Raw genomic sequence first — 19,039 nt, forward strand, 5'->3', positions numbered from 1 at the left:
AATAATAGATGTAGGTCGATAGAAATGATTTAATGCCCGTTTTCAGAAACGACCAACAAGGCCTTGCCTACGTAAGTAACGCCTAATCAAAGAAGATTCCTAGGCATACCTTTCACCAATCGATTTTAACTAGGCAACTTATATAATCTATGTCCATAACCAAGTCTATGATTCTTGCCAGCTGTGTATTTTGTGTTTGTATTATTTTTCGGATGGATTTAAGATTTAAGGTTATGAAAAAAAATCGAATTGATATTTTTTCATCATCAGTTTACTAGTTACCTAAACACAGTAAGTATAGTAGTTACGCACCGCCGAATCGGTGGCGTAACTTTAGATGGCGACTAACATCATTAGTCATCATCTAAGTGAAATATTAGTTCCAGCATTAGGTATCTCATTTAGGTAGTGAAAATGGGCATAAGCAAGCTAAAATATGCCTACTATATATAGTTATATTGTAAACTCATACCAGTAATGTTGACTGCAATCTCACGTAGTAGGAAGTGCAGTCTGACGGTAGCAGGCTCACCTCTAAAAGGTTATAATCAAATCAAATATTTTATTGCAAAGTAGGTACCTAACTGTACACTTTCTGAATGTCATATAAATAATAATTTTTATTATTACATGAATTGGTTCAACCATTTGTTAATTAAATTTAAAAAAAAAAACAATTTTTGCGATGTGTTAGCGGTTGCTCCCCCTGGCTGATACCTACGCTACGCCATAAACATGTTGTGACGTCACTACAATATTCATTAATATAGAATTGCTTTAATAGTTCTATTTTGCTTTATATAATTCGTAATAATACTTGTGTAAATAATTAATGATTTCCAAATAGAATTTGTGGAATAACTTACCGGAAACTAATATCGTAAAATATTGGTTCGTTTTGTTGTCAACATTGTAAACGGTACCTGAGCCGTATAAAAGTAGAAGCATTACCTTCTCAAGCATTCATTCTGTATCAAGTAGTTGTAGGGCGAAACTCTGCTCGATTATATGCCAAGTCCTATCTCCGCGTTCTTCAACAGATGTTACAAAAATAATACATGACCAACGTTTATAATTATTAGTAGTTGTAGGGGGAAACTCTGCTCGATTATATGCCAAGTCCTATCTCCGCGTTCTTCAACAGATGTTACAAAAATAATACATGACCAACGTTTATAATTATTAGTAGTTGTAGGGGGAAACTCTGCTCGATTATATGCCAAGTCCTATCTCCGCGTTCTTCAACAGATGTTACAAAAATAATACATGACCAACGTTTATAATTATTAAAATAAATTACCGAGTAAATTATGCAAAAATTAAAATAATAATAATAATTTAAATATAATTAATAAAACATTTTTAGAAATACCAACTATGTAGATAGGTACTTTTCAATTTAGAAATGTGTTTTAGTAATAGCAGCCTTCCAAGCGTTCCTGTCACATATATCCTCTACGGTGTAGTAACCTTTTTTACGTGAACCCTGCTTAAACCTTTTTTATTAAACCCATAACCCTACCAGTAAACCCTACCCTACCACGTATATCGTAGTGAAACGCGCAATCGCTTCTTTGTCGGTAAGGTCACGTCTTGAACGATTAGGTGTATGCCGTAAGCGTTTAAAATAACTATAGTACGCTAATAACACCTACCACACGTGCGATAGCAGCCAAAGCCTTAACTCAACTGGAATAAAATATGAACACCATTTCTTAGCTGCCAAAGGACATTGCCCATTTTCTTAGGAGCTTTGGGCCCCTAATGACATTGTGTTATGTCACGGTAGTTTTAATTTTATTACGTAGAAAAACAATTATCTTTCAAAATTTGGCAAACTATTTCGATCTATTCACCCAGGTTTAAGATAAATCTTTGTTTAAGTTGCTGAAATTGAGGTTATATCTTATTGTTATCTATGATGTAAACAAAAACAACTTGCGGCAACCGGCCGAATGTTTATATATGGTGTTGCTAGGTATAACTATTTTGACACTCTATTTTTGAAATCGATTTGTGAAGTCGTTTTTATTATTAAATAATATCGTAATTACTTATTACGCAGGACTAGGATTTCCGCAAAATAAAACAAATATAACTTCGGGCAGAGTAACACCCTGGTTCAATCTCACACGTATAATGTTCGCTTATTTAATCTACTACCCTATTTATAGTATTTTTATCAATGTATCAAATCAACATTTAATATTTAGATAGCTTATACTATTTGATTAGTTAGTCATATAATTCATGATTACATAAATAACCAATTATTGGAATATCAATCAAATAATTAAATGAACATAAAACAGCATCTTGTAATAATCATGTGCCAACTACGTCACGTCCGTCGGGTGCCTATTGGGTACTTGTTAACATACTATTAATTTTTGCATTATTTTTTAAGGAAAAATGATATTTGAATCGTTGTAGCTTTCTTTGATTAGAAAAAGTTTAGTTTAGGACGTAATTATTCAAGCAATTTTCGATTTCACGTTATTCGTTCAACCAAGTAGTTAGATATTTTATTATTATTATGAATTTTGAATAAATGTAGGTAATCATTTTAATCAGTCAAATAGTATCGAGATTTTTGAATCGATTTCTAATAAATAATTGATTGAAATACTGCTCCGATATCTGGCAACATTTAGGTTCTATTTTGTAGGTTGGCGGTTTTGCAAAATAATTTAGACAATTAATCAATTATTTATTGAGTTTTTTAATGGTAGGGTAAAAGAAATGTTGATAAAAACAAATAACCTTATGGTTCATTGTTTTCAGACACTTTTTTTGGATTAAATATACATGTGACATGCCACCAAATCCTGGGCCTGTCCACGGGCAATGTCCTTTCAGCCTAAGCGTATGGTTGTATGAATTGCTTAAAAAGTGGATTATAAGATTGTAGCCGAATAAACAGACAGACTAACGTTGCAAGTTGAACAAAAGCTTGTAAAAACACATCCTTCCCCGCCCCCCAAATATTTTATTTATTCCGTAACATCAAAGTTGTCGAAGTTAATAATGCAGCGCTTTATTACAAAATTCTATTTGTTATGAACGCAAAAAAGTTTGTTTTGCGATTGGGGGAATCGGGTAATTTCCTTGGAAAAACAAGGGAAGGGACAGAAACAGGTGAATTTTTAAAGGGAACTATATGCGCCTTAAGCGTTTTCTTTTAACGTTTTCAAAGGAGCCTTCTACTTGGATTGGTAATGGGAGAGCAGAAAAATGTTCATGCATCTTAATGGATAGTAATAAACGAATTTAAGGGGTGACAGCCTAGTGGTTATGACATCGGACTCACTTTCGGGAGGCCGAGTTCGAACCCCTGCACGCATCTTTATCTTTTTTTAAGTTATATGATTTTTTAGCTAAGTATTTATGGGGCTCTATAAAGTGTTATGATAATGATGGTAAACGATTAAGGGTCAGCAAAGACCGAGTGAAATGCTACAATTATGAGCTGTTTGACGATCTTCCTGGCGCAACAGTGAGCGCTGTAAATTTAAGTAGGAGGTCCTGGGTATTAGTAAAATTTGGGAATTTATTAATTCTCAAATTTCTCTGGCCGTGGCTAGTTACCTAACGACGAAGACGTACCGCTAAGCGTTTTAGTGTTAGCGTGTTAAGTCGTGACTCGTGTAAAAACCGATTAGGGGGTATGACTGCCATACAACCTAAACGGTTAGCCTGCTACAATCTTAGACTGCATCATGTAAATAACCTGTAGTGGAATAAAAACAAAACCAATTTTTTTGGTGGTGGAGGGCTGTGGACACGACTTGTTTAGTATGGCACTTATGAACTTATGAAGAAGAGGTATACATTTTATAAACTGCTATTACCCTTTTAAATATGCTTCCATCTACGAAGAAATATTTGAATAGGAACCTATTCAATATAATTATAATCGTGAGGGAACGGCAGCTCTGAACACAGTTGCCCCCACCTACACTTTCCGTTTGAGTGGTACGAGGCGATTAAGGGAATAGAATAGCGGCATTCTCGGTGCTACTACTACCACCTTCCATAACTGGTTTCCACTCAAAATAAAAAAGGCATGGCAAAATATGTGGTGGACTCCCGCAGTGCCGGATTTGTACGCTTCAAACACTCCTGACAACATTATGGCGATCTTTCATGCAGATTTCCCCACGATGTTTTCCTTCAGCGTTGAAGCAATTTATATTTAAATAGCTTTTTTTAAATCTTTTTTAAAAGATGATTCGCTGGGCGAATATGCATATCTGTAATGTTACATTACGTACCCCTACATACAGTAAAAAGTAGCTAGGATTGTCATCAAGAGACGCATTATTATTGTCTCTTCTCGATACCAAACCCAACCAATCGCAACAGTTTTCTCGCTGACATTGAATGTGGGTAGCTTAAATTTAAAAACAAACTTAACTCCCAAAATTTAAACGTGCGTATCGGGAATTTAACTGAGTCCCCGATAGGAAGCCAAAGACCTTACAAAGTGGCCTCTCCCCCCTTTTTTCTATATAAATAATATATAAATATCATTGTTTGGGCTTAAAGGCACCGAAGTTTGATAGAAAAAATACCGTGTTATAAATGAGCATAATCGTAACTATAACGTATAACTGCTTACAACTTACAAACTATTAGAAGCCGATGAACATGCAAAAACTAGAGCCACTTAAGATTTTTCCCAGTCGTATGCAAATCGTTACCATTACTTTGACGGTAAGTAACGGCTTAACAAGTTCTTTCACCGCGGCATCTCGGTAATCGTGAGATAAACAGTAAATGCCCGTCATTATTGTTAATTATCTAACGCTACTGGATAAAGCAGAATGTAGTTAAGCGAACCAGAGTCGAACGACGTCCGCTTGAAGCGAAAAAATCATTGAGCGACGCAAGTTCGTTGGGTCTTATCTATACTTATAATAAAACTGTAACTGGAAGATTTCTGTACATTCCATATCATATGTATTTTGAAAACTTTGACCGGGGGATGCTTTATAATCGATAAATTTTTGTCGATCCGGATTTAAAATAGCGGACCGGAGGGTCCGGTAGTTTAAAATAAAATAGCGTTTGTTACGCCTGTCTTTTATAAGAAAAAAATTTATCAAAAATAGCCAATAAAAGTCCACTGCTGGACTAAAGTCTTCTCCATTTGGGGGGATTTGACCATAAAAACCAATCATACGTACGGTGTGATGCAAAAACTTGTGAACCATTTAATCGAATTTGGGGAAAACCCGTAAAACGTTAGTCGTGAGTAACATTGCAGACGTGCGAAGCCGGGGCGAGTCGCTATTATTTTTATTGTTAATATTTCTGTTATGAGATATTAATATATCTGATACTGATACAGAATCGCCGAAATCGTATTCTCGAGAAAATGTCCCGGCACACGGAAACGTCATATGCCAGTCACGATGGCTTCCTAGAAAGCGTATAAAATTTGTATTTTCGTTCTCCGAATCGCGCATAACTCATAAAACATGAACGTTATGGTCGGAACAGCTTTGGACCCATCTAATTAGTTTTCCAGAAATTATGACGTAATCACTTTACCCTAATATCACCCTTGTAGTCATAGTTTTTAAGATAAAAATCGCATAACAATAAATAATGTGACACTTAAAGAGTATTTTGCAATTATTCATTTCATCGAAAGTGCCGTGATATTTACTCTCTGAAATAATTTACGTAAATCTTATAAAGAAGCGGTGTTAGCCCAGTGTGTAGGACTTTACTTTCACTTCACTTTCATGGGGGCCGAGTTCGAATCCCAGCACGCACCTCTACTTTTTTAATTTATGTGCGTTTTAAACAATTAGGGGCTGTGGCTTTCTTTTCTCGATCCATACAAAGATTTGCCCGGTAATGACCACGCTGGGCAGTTGGGTTGGTCATCGCAGGGCTAGACTGATCGCATCGGCGTCGCTGCTGCCCGACACCGGTCTGTGCCATTTATTCAGCCCAGCCTATTTGAAGTGGTTATACCACTTGTCGGTTTAAAAACGAGGTGGACAGATGTCATCAGGCGAGTAGCTGGGAGCCGCTGGAGGCAAGCGGCCCAGAACCGTGCATTGTGGAACTCCCTACAAAAGACCTAAATCCAGCAGTGGACGTCGATTGGTTGAGGTGATGATGATGATGATGAAGCAATTAAAATATCACTTGCTTCAACAGCGAAGGAAAACATTGTGAGGAAATCTGCATGCCTGAGAGTTGTACATACTGTTGACAAAGGCAGTTGAGTCCACCAATCCGCACCGATTTGATGACGTAGAGATACCTACTCCGAGCATCGCCACTCGCCCACTGAGTGACTCTGAGCCTTATTATGAGGCCCATTTTACTAGTAATCAATTTCATATACTCTAATTTTGGAATACATAGTATCTTACTGAATGGATTATCAATTACGTCACAATTAAATTGAATGCCATTTCACCTAATCCAGCGATCAGATTAGCGCAGGAAATTGAATTCACGTCCACTACGCGACACTGTGTTCCGGCGGCCATGATTTGTGGCCCGCGCGTGACCGCTTCGTGGGCTGCCTGGATATAATACTGGATTTTTGATGACCTCTCTGGCGCAGTGGTAAGTGCTTTTGTCTTATAGGTGCGGGTCCCAGGTTCGGTAAAATAAATTAAAAATAACGTGACGGACGTTCAAGGATTACGTTCTTTATAGTGCCGTCTACGCAGGCATGACTTGTAGTTACAGTAATTACTTTATATAGATGACGTCCCTGATGTAGCTGTCAGCACTGTATATTTAAGTAGGAGGTCCCGGGTTCGATACCGGCAGAGGCAATGAGAATTTATAATTCTCAATTTTCTCTGGTCTGGTCTGGTGGGAGGCTTTGCTTGTGGCTAATGCTGCTTACCAACAAAGACATGCCGCTAAGCGATTTAGTGTTCCATAGAATGAGAAGATGTTTCATAGAAACCTTTTAGGGGTATAACTAGGCACCATGCTACCTAACAGGTTAGCCCGCTATCATCTTAGACTGCATCATCGGAGTGAGGGCCTAACTTGAAGTGGAAAAAACCTAAATAATAATATAAGTATCATTTTATTGTAACATTATTAACGACAAAAATTAAAAAAAAAACAAAAGTATGTATTTTCGTATGGCGTTTTTGTGAATATTTATTTAATATATTTATTTTATTTCAGTCATATCAAGGACATTGGTAATGACCTCGCAACGGTAATCGCAGCATTAAAACACAGACGGCCGACTGGCGCAGTGGGCAGCGACCCTGCGTTCTGAGTCCAAGGCCGTGGGTTCGATTCCCACAACTGGAAAATGTTTGTGTGATGAGCATAAGTGTTTTTCAGTGTCTGGGTGTTGATCAGTATATTATAAGTATTTATGTATATTATTCATAAAAATATTCATCTGTCATCTTAGTACCCATAACACAAGCTACGCTTACTTTGGGGCTATATGTGTTTTGTCGTAGTATGTTTATTTATTTATTTATTACAGACCTTGTCAAGGAGTGCAGACGAAATCAAACGAGTCGCAACAGACGCTGTACGGAGGTCGTAAAGTTCCAAAAATTACCCGGCATTCTGAGCCAAAGGCTATTGGTTCCATTCCCACGACTGGGGAATGTTTGTGCGATGAACATGAATGCTTTTCAGTGCCTGGATGTTTATCTGTATATTATAAGTATTTATGTGTATTATTCATAAAAATATTCTTCAGTCATCTTAGTACCCATAACACTAGCTACGCTTACTTTGGGGCTAGATGGCGGTGTGTGTTTTGTCATAGTATGTGGATGTTTATCTGTATATTATAAGTATTTATGTGTATTATTTATAAAAAAAATCAGTCATCTTAGTACCCATAACAGCTACGCTTACTTTAGGACTAGATCGCGATGTGTGTATGTCGTAGTATATTTATTTTACTAAAAAAAAAATACTAGATGATTATAATTATGAACCACGGCATTAATTAGGCAGTCATTTGTGAGTAGGAATGATAGATGAGTTGAAGGCGTAGTAGGCCCCTAGGCCGGTCATTTGCGACTGGCTATGTTTATTGCGAAAGTCAGTCTGTCTGTTTGTTTGGTGTCTATCTTTGGTTCAAACTTCATGAAATTTGGCACAGCAACAGCTTGCATTTTGGAGACGGAGATAGAATATTTCGTACGGAAGCAAAGGCAAAAAAAATCCTGTTAAAACAAAAACGTTACCTTAGGATCAGAAGAAACCCCCCATAGATAGGTAACTTATCTATGGGGTTCTTATAAACCACGAGAAACATGAACTAAGGCGATTACAACAGATAGTTAAAAAAGATAACAACATTTTGTTATGTAGTACGCCTACAGAGCTAACGTCCCTAAGGCTCCAAAACGAGAGGAGGGTCAGAAGAATAATAAGTATTTTTTTTGTCACATCCAAAATTGTGTTTAAACTTCTTGAACAATTACCTTGAGGTAGTTCAGCTATAATATATATATATAAGGTAAAGTACCCGATTTACGGGACGGTACAAGTTGGGAATTAATTTTCATAAATGGCGGCAGGTGCGCCTAAGAGTCATGTATCCCAAATTTCCGATTAATCGACGCTGTTGTTTGATTTATGAAGGAAACGAATTGGCTAATGGATCCCAGCGCACAGTGTTATTATGAATATGAAATACATTTTTTGTTATTTATTGAATTTGCAATATGCATCTTTGTTACGTTTATTACATTTTTTAGTTGATACGTTTTTGCGGGGGATTAAAAAAACCAATTTTATGATTATAATTTTTTGTTTATTGAACTACAAGTTAGCTCTAACTGCAATTTTAATCGTTGGCAGTTTCTACACGTCACGTACCGGAACGCTTAATCGCTCGGCTGCAGGTCCGCGTCGGTAGGGTGATAACTTGCCCTCCAACTACCACTGACCAGAGAAAACTCCGAAATAATTATTTCTCAGATTGCACCTGCCGGGGATTGAAACCTAATCCTCCAGCTGAAAATCACAGCGCTCATCGCTTCGCCAGGGGGTCGTCAACATATTTTATTTAATTGACGACCAAGCGGATGGCCCTTATAGTACCTAAGTAGGAATCCATCACCTATAAACAGACCATGTAGTGCATGCCAGGAACACGTCTTGCAACACGTCTTGCAACACGTCTTGCAACTTGCCGTTCTGTGTCCATCAACCTGAGGCGTAGGTGTGAAGCCTCATGTGTGTTATAACACCGGCAACCACGTTTTTCAGACCGGAACACAACATTGCAACAATGCTGCTTAGCGGTATAACTAGCGGCAGAACGGCAGAGCTCTGTCATAAAAAGCTCTACTAAGACTAATATGTTATGCACTGCAAATAATTTTATGAGCACTAACAAATAGTAAACCGATTTACAAAAACATTTATTTGGCCGTAAATTAAAAATTCAAAGTTTAAACGCCTTTTCAGCGGCAGTCGGCTTGTCCCTTTTGCGAACATTTTCGCTGACTTGCCGGCAGTTGTTTGAATACCCTTAATTTAAATCCGTTCGCAAACTATTTGCTGCCAGCTCAGCGGTTTTCGAATAATTGACGTTTCACCGAGGCAGTATAAATTTACTATTTTTCTGTAAATAATTCTCATATTTTTTAGTTGAAGTAAGCTCTTTTAAATCAGTGGAGTCAATTAGGTGGGTACGTTTGATTTTTTGTATCCCTATCCCTACTATTATAAATGCCAATGTAAATTTGTTTGTTACGCTTTCACGCAAAAACTACTGAACCGATCCTAATGAAACTTTGTACACATATTCTTGGAAGTGTTAGAAGTAATATAAAATACTTTTTATCTCGGTTCCTTTGGGAGAGAGGATGAGTGTTTGACGATTTTACACCATCACTCCGACAAATTATAACCGATTTAAATAATTATTTTTTTCTATAGAGGTTATAATATGTGTTTATTTTGCCCAAACTGTGTTTGGAGATAGAGGACAGAACTCCTCAGCGGACAGCAGCAAACCTTAGCGATACTGAATATTTTTTTAGATCAACAACTAAATTTAATGCAACATGAAAAGACAAAATCAAAAGCAGACGAAGTCGCGGGCAACAGCTAGTTGTAGTATAAAGGACTACGTAATTGATAAAAAAGCTTGCGTTTGAATATATGCTCTAACCAGGTTGCTCTTCTAATAATTTTAAATGACAATGTGAGATGTCGATAACAGAAAAAAATACGCGACTAAGTTTGTTGTGGTCTTCTTCTTAGACCAGGAGGCACTTGGAACCCTCGTAGGATTAGTTTTAAGTTTATGAATATGGTTACCGCCATCATCTCACTACCGTGTACTTGAATAAAGATACTTTTGAGTTTGACTTTGACTATGCAGTTTAGAGTTGATAGATTAAAACTTCGGTTTACCTCACGGGGGAGTTCCTCTTTCACTCTAGAGTTATGTGAGAAAAGAAATTGCAAATAAAAAAAATTAAAGCGGTGGTATCCTAATGGGTATCTGGCTTTCCTTTTCGGGCGACCAAGTTCGATACCCGGCACGCATCTCTAACTTTTCAGCGTTATGAGCGTTTTTAATTTAAACCATTAAGTATCACTTCCTTTAACGGTGAAGATAAACATCATGAGCGTGATCGTGGAGAGTAAAATTAAATCTTATCTCTCTGAAATAGACAAGAAAATGTCCTACCTACCAACCGGTGTTCAATGCGACAACAAAATGTCCTACCTACCTACCGGTGATGCCAGGATTATTTGACACTCACTCGACTGCCAGTTGCGAAACCAGAGAAGCCTCCACTGCACACTGCTTCTAAAAGCAGTGTGCAGTGGAGGCTTCATGAGGAGATGATCATTTAATTTGTACGAGTAAAATTTAAAACGGTTGCTTCTGGTGTCTTTTTAAATAGTTACAATTGACAGACAAGCAGATGGCTCGTCTAATATAATGGAAAACCAATGCGTATAACTAGGACAGCAGAAAAAACTTCGCTGGCCCGGCCAATTGACGGCAAACTGGCAAAGGGGGCAGCGACCCTGCTTTCTGAGTCCTAAGCCGTGGGCTCGATTCCCACAACTGGAAAATTTTTGTGTAATGAACATGATTGTTTTTCAGTGTCTGGATGTTTATCTATATATAAGTATTTATGTCTATTATATTAATAAAAATATTCAAAAGCTATCTTAGTACTCATAACACAAGCTACGCTTACTTTGGGGCTAGATTGCGATCTGTGTATTGTCGTAGTATATTTATTATTTATTATTTTACTCTTTGTATTCATAAAACTATCATCATTTTTCTTCAAGTTAGCCCTTGATTGCAATCTCACCTGGTAGTAAGTGAAAATGCAATCTAAGATGGTAGCGGGCTAACCTGTTAGGCAGTATGTTTGTAGTCGTACCCCTAATCGGTTTCTACGCGTCATTGCTTAGCGGCACGACTTTGTCGGTAGGGTGGTAACTAGCCACGGCCAAAGCCTCCCACCAGACCAGACCAGAGAAAATTTGGAAATTATGAATTCCCAAATTGCCCCTTGCCCGGCCGTTGTTCAACACGCTCGGCAGGTGCGGTTTAGAGGACTTCAAACGCTTTCGAGAACATTATCGAGAATCTCAGGCATGCAGGTTTCCTCACGATGTTTGTGATAATAAACGGCTTAGAGCGCACATAAATGAGATACGTTAGAAAACCCCAAAAGTGAAGCCGAAGTTCTTACCACTAGGCTTTCAACGCTTCAATAAACAATACTTGAACTAATAGTTAAATAACGTACATAACATTCAAAGAGCAAAAGACACGTCCTCTCGAAGCGAAGTATCATTATTTTGTCCGTATTTTTAAACATGCATGTATGCATCGCTAGACTACGTGAGGTATCAAACGTTCACAAACTGTTTGCTTGCGACAACAGTACAAAATAACTGCAATACATTTTCCGTACGTTTTCCCTTTGCATAAGAAAAGTATTGCATTACTAAATAAGCGGGGGCGGAAAACTGTTTGTATATCCGAACCGTTTATTCTTGAAAACTATATCCTTCTAGTGAAGGAAATTATTTATTCGAAAACAGTCGTTATTATCTTCGTGCTAGTGTTGATAGTGACCGCAAAAGTAATGTTGGTGAAAAAATATTTTTATTAGATTTCCCGGTGTAGGGTAGGTCGGGAAACGGTTGTCATGGCAACGGCACGAATCGTGACGAATGCTGGCAGGGTTCGTTTGTTTTGTACTAAACGGTGTTACGACGAACTGTGTCCACTTGTTTTTAAGGGAAGTGTATGCTTGGATACAATGGCCCTTACAATGGTCCATACATATAGCATACTAATAAATCAATATATTTTATCATGACCATCAAATAGACTAGGGTCACCTAAACTCACAAGAGCGGTCATAGCTTAGTGATAAAGCCTAGAGTTTCCCCTATATCCCCAGATATATCTTACTTTACGGAGTTATGTGCCTTGTAATTTAAGTAACCCTTCATTTCCACATACCGATTTTACCTTACACCATCGTGTTAAAGTTAACTACGATTGATATAGTATCGAGGGAGCGGCATCTACTTACAATATTGGGAATCCACTGATGATGATGTTACTCACAAGAAGGTGATGAAGATTCTAGACTCTATTGATCTAATCAGAAAGGACGAGATCCGTAGAAGAAACAGTTTTACTGACATAGCTCAATGTGTCGCGAATTTGAAGTGGTGATGGGCGTGGCACATAGCTCGGAGAACCTATGGACAATGGATTCACAAGTTTCTTGAAAGGATTATCACATAACCGCATCGATAAACACAGCGTTGGTTGGCTCCAAACGACGTGGACAGACGATATCAAACGAGTCGCTACGAGCCGCTGGGACCAGACGTAGATTTTTTAACTCTCTATAAAAACCTTTGTCAAGCAGTAAACGTCATTGGTCGAAGTAATGATAATGATGTTGGTACTGACATTATAAATGAAAAATTCTAAATGATATATTCATTCCAGAATCACATGGGAACGGCTGAACGGATCTAGATGAATATTAGCATAGCAATAGATTATAGTCTGGAGTAGTAGGTACATAAGTTACTTTTATCCCGGACAAATGTGCGGTTTCCGTCGGACGGATTTGTTTTCGTTTTTCACAGAGCAAAGAGATGTACATGTTATTTTTGCATAGTGGTAGAACCAAAGTTTTTATTTACAAGTTAGTCCTTGACTGCAATCGGAACTGCTTGTAAGTGATTATGCAGTTTAAGATGGTATCGGGCTAATCTGTAGGGTAAGGCACTTATATTAATTTAATACCCCTAATATTTTGATTATAATTTTCTCTTGGTTTTGCTAGCTTGTTTTCTTGAGGCATATAGACACCGCAGGCAACTTTCTAAATCTTGTACAGGAGCTATGGCAATACGCTAGACCGTAACAAATAGAAAGATCTCCCGTCGAGCGGGTGTTCTGTGCTCGGGGACCGAGGTCCAACAATTCATCTTTGAAAGTTGTATATATGGTAATTTTTTGTAAAAACTTTGTTAGCGCGATGCAAGACCTTTGTGGCGCCATCTAGTTTGGTAATGTGAAGACCACCAGAATATCACAAAATAAAAGAAACTACGCAGATGAAGTGGCCGGCATCTGCTAGTCATGTTATAAAAACATAAACTTGACCCCTGACTATAAATAAACGTTACGTTTTACCTGCAACAAAGATGTGAGATAAAACCTTGTATAATTTGGCACAAGAAAATTCTATAGTAGATACCATTGACCATGAATTTATTTGTTCAAGTGTTTTTAGTTTCGCTTATTGTGTCGAGTTAAGAGCGGAATTCAATATGTGCCGCTTCCTTTTTTATTCTTGCAGTTTTTGATAGTTTTTAAGAGTCGATTCTGTATGAATTTGAATTAATGCTAAAAACGTTACTTTAATATAATATAAATTGATTCTGTTTAAATTGGAAATTATGCTAAGAGCATTAATTACTAAGTGGTTTCAGGCAATGATATAATACTTGAAGGCAATATCTGAATTAATTAGTAATTAAAAAAAATTTAAATAACCAAACCATTCAGTAATATATTCATTAAACATAGACCCCCTTACTAATAAACGTTGTATATTGGTTGCATTTTTACGCGATGTTTTGTCTTCCTCTTTCGAATGTGAAAATATTTATGACAGATCAAGATAAAACATTTTATAAATAATCACCTACACATAAAGCGTTTATTAGTAAAGTCTATAGTATAATATTATTTTATCCCAAAAAATGTGTTTTAAAATAAAAGCCTACTTCAAATTTCGTTAGAGGCATCTTTTTCATTATCTATTGACATAACTTTATAAAGCAGTTATGCTTTTTCATAAATATGGACAAGAATAATTATTATTTTTTCTCTGTGAAGATCTACATAGATTATTAATAGTTTAAATTATTTTAAACTTATTTAGTAAGACTCAGCACCTTAATGGATATGAATTATATATTTTTTGCATTTACACAGATGTACATTCATAATTGGTATTTACTAAAACAACAATTCGAACAAATATGAGAAATTTTTTTTGATGAGTTACATACATAAAAAATTTGTACCTACACGATGGTTAGATGATGGCGATAACCATATTCGTAAACTTAAAACTTAAGCTGCGAGGGTTCCAAACGCGTCCTGGTCCAAGAAGAAGAAGTCCACAACAAACATAGCCGGTTGCTATTTTTTGTTATCACCATCTCACATTGTCATTTAAATGAATGGAAGAGCAACCTGGTTAGAGCATTAATTCACACCTAAGCTTTTTTATCGATTACCTAGTCCTTTATACTATAACTTTATACGAATATACAAAAGCTAATCTCTCCGTGAAAAAATTAAAGAAATAGGTATAATTACAGTAGATTCGCAATATATAACAATTTAACCTTTGCAAAAATAAAACATTAATCTTTATAAAAAATAAGTGGATATACTCAATCGACTTACTAGAAACGGTCATAAATTAGTGATATCAGCAAATCGTCTTAGGAAAGTACAGAACACCTTTGTGGGGCTGAGTATATGCTTTTATAACATGATACCGAGGGTAATATTAGATTTACCATTACAAAAGTTTAAAGAATGTATAAAAACACATTTAATACATCGAGGTTATTATACTATTGATATATTTCTTAATGACTGTTAAATTGTAAAATTAGGTAGGAAAAGAGCAACTGCTGGGTTTTTGCCGGGTTCTTCTCGGTAAAATCTGCCTTCCGAACCGGTGGTAGAGTCACTACACACAGTTTTACTTGACATTTCAAAAGTGCTTATAACTTTGAACTTTTCCAAGATGTCAATGGGTACTTTATTGTAAAATTGTCTTTAAACGAATTATGAATTTTATGTAACCTAGTTTATTGTACTGCAAGTTTACTCTTACTAATGTTGAAATTATTGCACTTACATTTTTTCTTAAATTTAGAAATATTTTTATAAACGTCCACACACAACAAGTTTGTTGTGGGCGTCTTCTAGGACCAGGGTGCGTTTGAATCCCTGGTAGGATTTTAGGTTAACGAATGTAGTTTTTGCCATCGACTCACTACCATGTACCTACATATTTTTATGTTATGTACAGATCAAAAAATCCTTCTTTGGGCCTATTTTAATACATACATATTTGCTTTGTCTTGTCAAAAACATAGAAAGGATATCTCGAAATATCTCTTCGTGATCAAATCAGGAATAGGAGGAGATCGGTAGAAAAACTAGAGTTACCAATATAGAGGTGGACACCGATGATGATGAAGTTTTGATTGTTTTGACTTGAGATTGGGACAAACAGCGATGTCGAAACGCGAAGAAAGTAAGGAAATAGTAGAAGGCTGTTGCAAAAGAAACCTGAACAGAACACCATAATGTATACCAAATAATATTTGAACAACTGCATTATTATGAGACAGCATAATATGTAACGACTAAAGAATACGTAACCCTTCTAGCATGAATGGGTCTAATAGGCCCAATATAAAATTATATATGTCGCAGCCGGAAATGAGTACAGACACTAAAATGAAACGCAAACGCGCCAACTAGCGGCTAGCACGCATCAACAGTTTTGGCGCGCTTCGACAGAGTCGTGACGGGGTCTACTAACTAGATTGGGATTATTGATTAGTTGGGACTCAAGGCAGAAAGACGTCGTCACGGAACTGTCCTACGTTTCTCTTAGTGGTTATTATTTTAAAAGTTTGCTATTACGATATTAGTTAAATTCAGTGTAAGAAGTTAAATTCAGTGTTCGAACAAAGCGAGTCAAATTTAAAGGTGTTCTTATTGCACGATACCTGAAAATTGCCCACACGATGTCGGACGGATCAAGTTAAAATCCGCCCGATCCTACATCAGAAGTGGTATCGCATCGTGCAAATGAGAATCACACCGAAAACAGTGAAACTCAATGGTAGCTCTGTAGTCTGCTATAAGTGCGGAACCCAGGGCCACATCGCCAGCCGCTGCACAGCCAGCGGACCCAGTGTCCGAACCCCGGTGGAGAAACGTGTTGACATTTGCGAGGTCAAGTCCCCATCCGGAGTGCTAAATCACTTTGGTGAGTGTTTTAAATTTGACTTTGACTCAGGAGCTGAGTGCTCATTAGTGACAGACTGTTGGGTGTAAATTAAGAGGCAAACGAATTAATAATTTGATTTCATTAGTTGGTATTGGAAATAAAAATGTACACAGTACTTTGCAAATATTAAGTCAGGTAGAAATTAATAACTTCGCGACTGAAATTTTATGTCACGTCTTGCCACATGCTAATTTACGTAGTTACATTATGATTGGCCGTGAAATCTAAAAAATGGGTTATGCGTTAGCGTGACTGCAACGAAACTTACTTTGGCGAGAGAAAAATGTAAACGCGTGTAACGCAACGGATGTTTGTGTGCCTTACAATAATTTTGACCGTTTTGACACTGATGTTTTAACCGACAGGCTAAGCAAGCTGGTGAATATTTTAGAACTATATTCCGAATATTTCATTAACGGTTTTCCAACTACCCGCGTGAATACTGGAGAGTTAGCGATTAGGCTGATAGACCCCAGTCGAACAGTACAGAGACGACCTTACAGGTTATCTCCGGATGAACGTCAAATTATGCGGGGTAAATGAATGATTGCAAGCCAAAATAATTCAGCCTAGTGATTCGCCTTTTGCTAGCCCTGCCCTTTTAGTGAAAAAGTCTAACGGGTCTGACCGGATGTGTATAGACTACAGGGAGTTGAAAAAGAACACAGTACCAGATCGTTATCTACTCCCATTGATTTCGGATTAGATTTTAAGGCTACACGGTGCCAATTTCTTTACAAAACTAGATTGCGTAAGTGGTTTCCATTTAATTCCTGTTCAGGCTGAATCAATTGAACGCACCACCTTCATCACTCCTGACGGACAGTATGAGTTTGACAATGCCCTTTGGTCTCTGTAACGCAATCTCTGTTTTCCAGCGCGCAACCATTAATGCTCACGGTGACATCGCTAATCAATACGTGGTAGTATACGTCGATGATAATTTTACTTGTATCAGACTCAATTTCCCAAGGGATAGAGAGGCTGCATGTTGTGCTCGATAAGCTCTCAAAAGCTGGGTTCTCGCTGAACCTTAAAAAAATGTTCTTTCCTCAAGACGCGAGTAGAATTCTTAGGGTATAAGGTGTAGAAGCAGGTGAGGTTAAGCCTAATAAGCGTAAAATAGAAGCTCTGTCGTCATTACCTTCGCCCCCAAACTATTACGCAGGTGAGACAATTTGTAGGTTTGGCTTCTTACTTTCGCCAGTTCGTGCCAAACTTTTCGCGCCTCTTGGGTCCGATCTATAAGCTCACTTCAGGTAAGTGTCTATTCGAATGGACACTCAAATGCGAGGAAGTACGACAAAAGGTAATTGAAATATTGACTAACGAACCAGTGCTTATGATTTTTGACCCAAAGCACCCGACTGAACTTTATACCGACGCCAGTGCAGAAGGATACGGAGTAATATTATTTCAAATTGTAGCAGGCAAGCGTCGGCCAGTGGCTTATTTTAGCAAACTAATGACGCCAGCTGAGTCGGGATACCACTCATATGAATTAGAAGCGCTCGCTGTCGTCAATTCGGTAAGACATTTTAGGCAATACCTACAGGGTAGGAAGTTTACAGTTCTAACAGACTGTAACTCGCTAAAGTTATCACGCAATAAAATGGACTTGACGCCGCGAGTTCATTGGTGGTGGACCTATTTACAGTCGTTCGATTTTGACGTTAAATACAGAATCGGTAAGCAAATGGCGCATGCTGATTTCTTTTCACGGAACTTGCTACCATTAGCTCCTAGAAATTAAAAATTGACAAGGTGGAACAAAAGCTGGTGAATGTAGCTGATTTATCCAGTAATTGGATTCTCGCAGAGCAGCAGCGAGATGAGTAAATTTAAAAAATAATTTCCGATCTCTACCAAGTTCGAGAGCATGAGCCGGTATGTACGTAAGTTCGTGGATAGCTGCGTGACCTGTAAAATAACTAAGCCTCATTCAGGTAAGGTACAGGCCGAACTTTACCCCATTCCTAAAATTGCTATCCCATAGCATTACTGTGCATATTGATGCTACCGGTAAGCTGAGATTCGTGATGATCGACGCGTTTACCAAGTACGTATTACTCTTTCACACTAAAAATATAGACACCAGGAGCAGTGGAGGATAGTGTGGCATTATTCGGTGCTAAAGTACTCACGGACCAAGGTCGTTGTTTTGCCAGCAAAGAGTTCCGTGACTTTTGTGACAGTAAGAACATCCATCTTCATCTTATTGCTACGGGGTCATGTCGTGCAAATGGGCAAGTAGAGAGGATCATGAGTGTACTTATATCCATGTTAACAGTTGAATCTGACAAGGATAGGTCATGGCAAGATTCTTTAGGGGACTTGCAGCTCGTTTAAACTGTACCGTCAAGCAGTGAGAGTCAAGAGTCAGCGTGAGTACATTTTCAGTCGGTGAATTCGTTTTGATTGAAAATGAAGAACGCAAT

Source organism: Pararge aegeria, chromosome 8, assembly GCF_905163445.1.
Source record: "Pararge aegeria chromosome 8, ilParAegt1.1, whole genome shotgun sequence".
In the NCBI taxonomy this organism is placed as follows: domain Eukaryota; kingdom Metazoa; phylum Arthropoda; class Insecta; order Lepidoptera; family Nymphalidae; genus Pararge; species Pararge aegeria.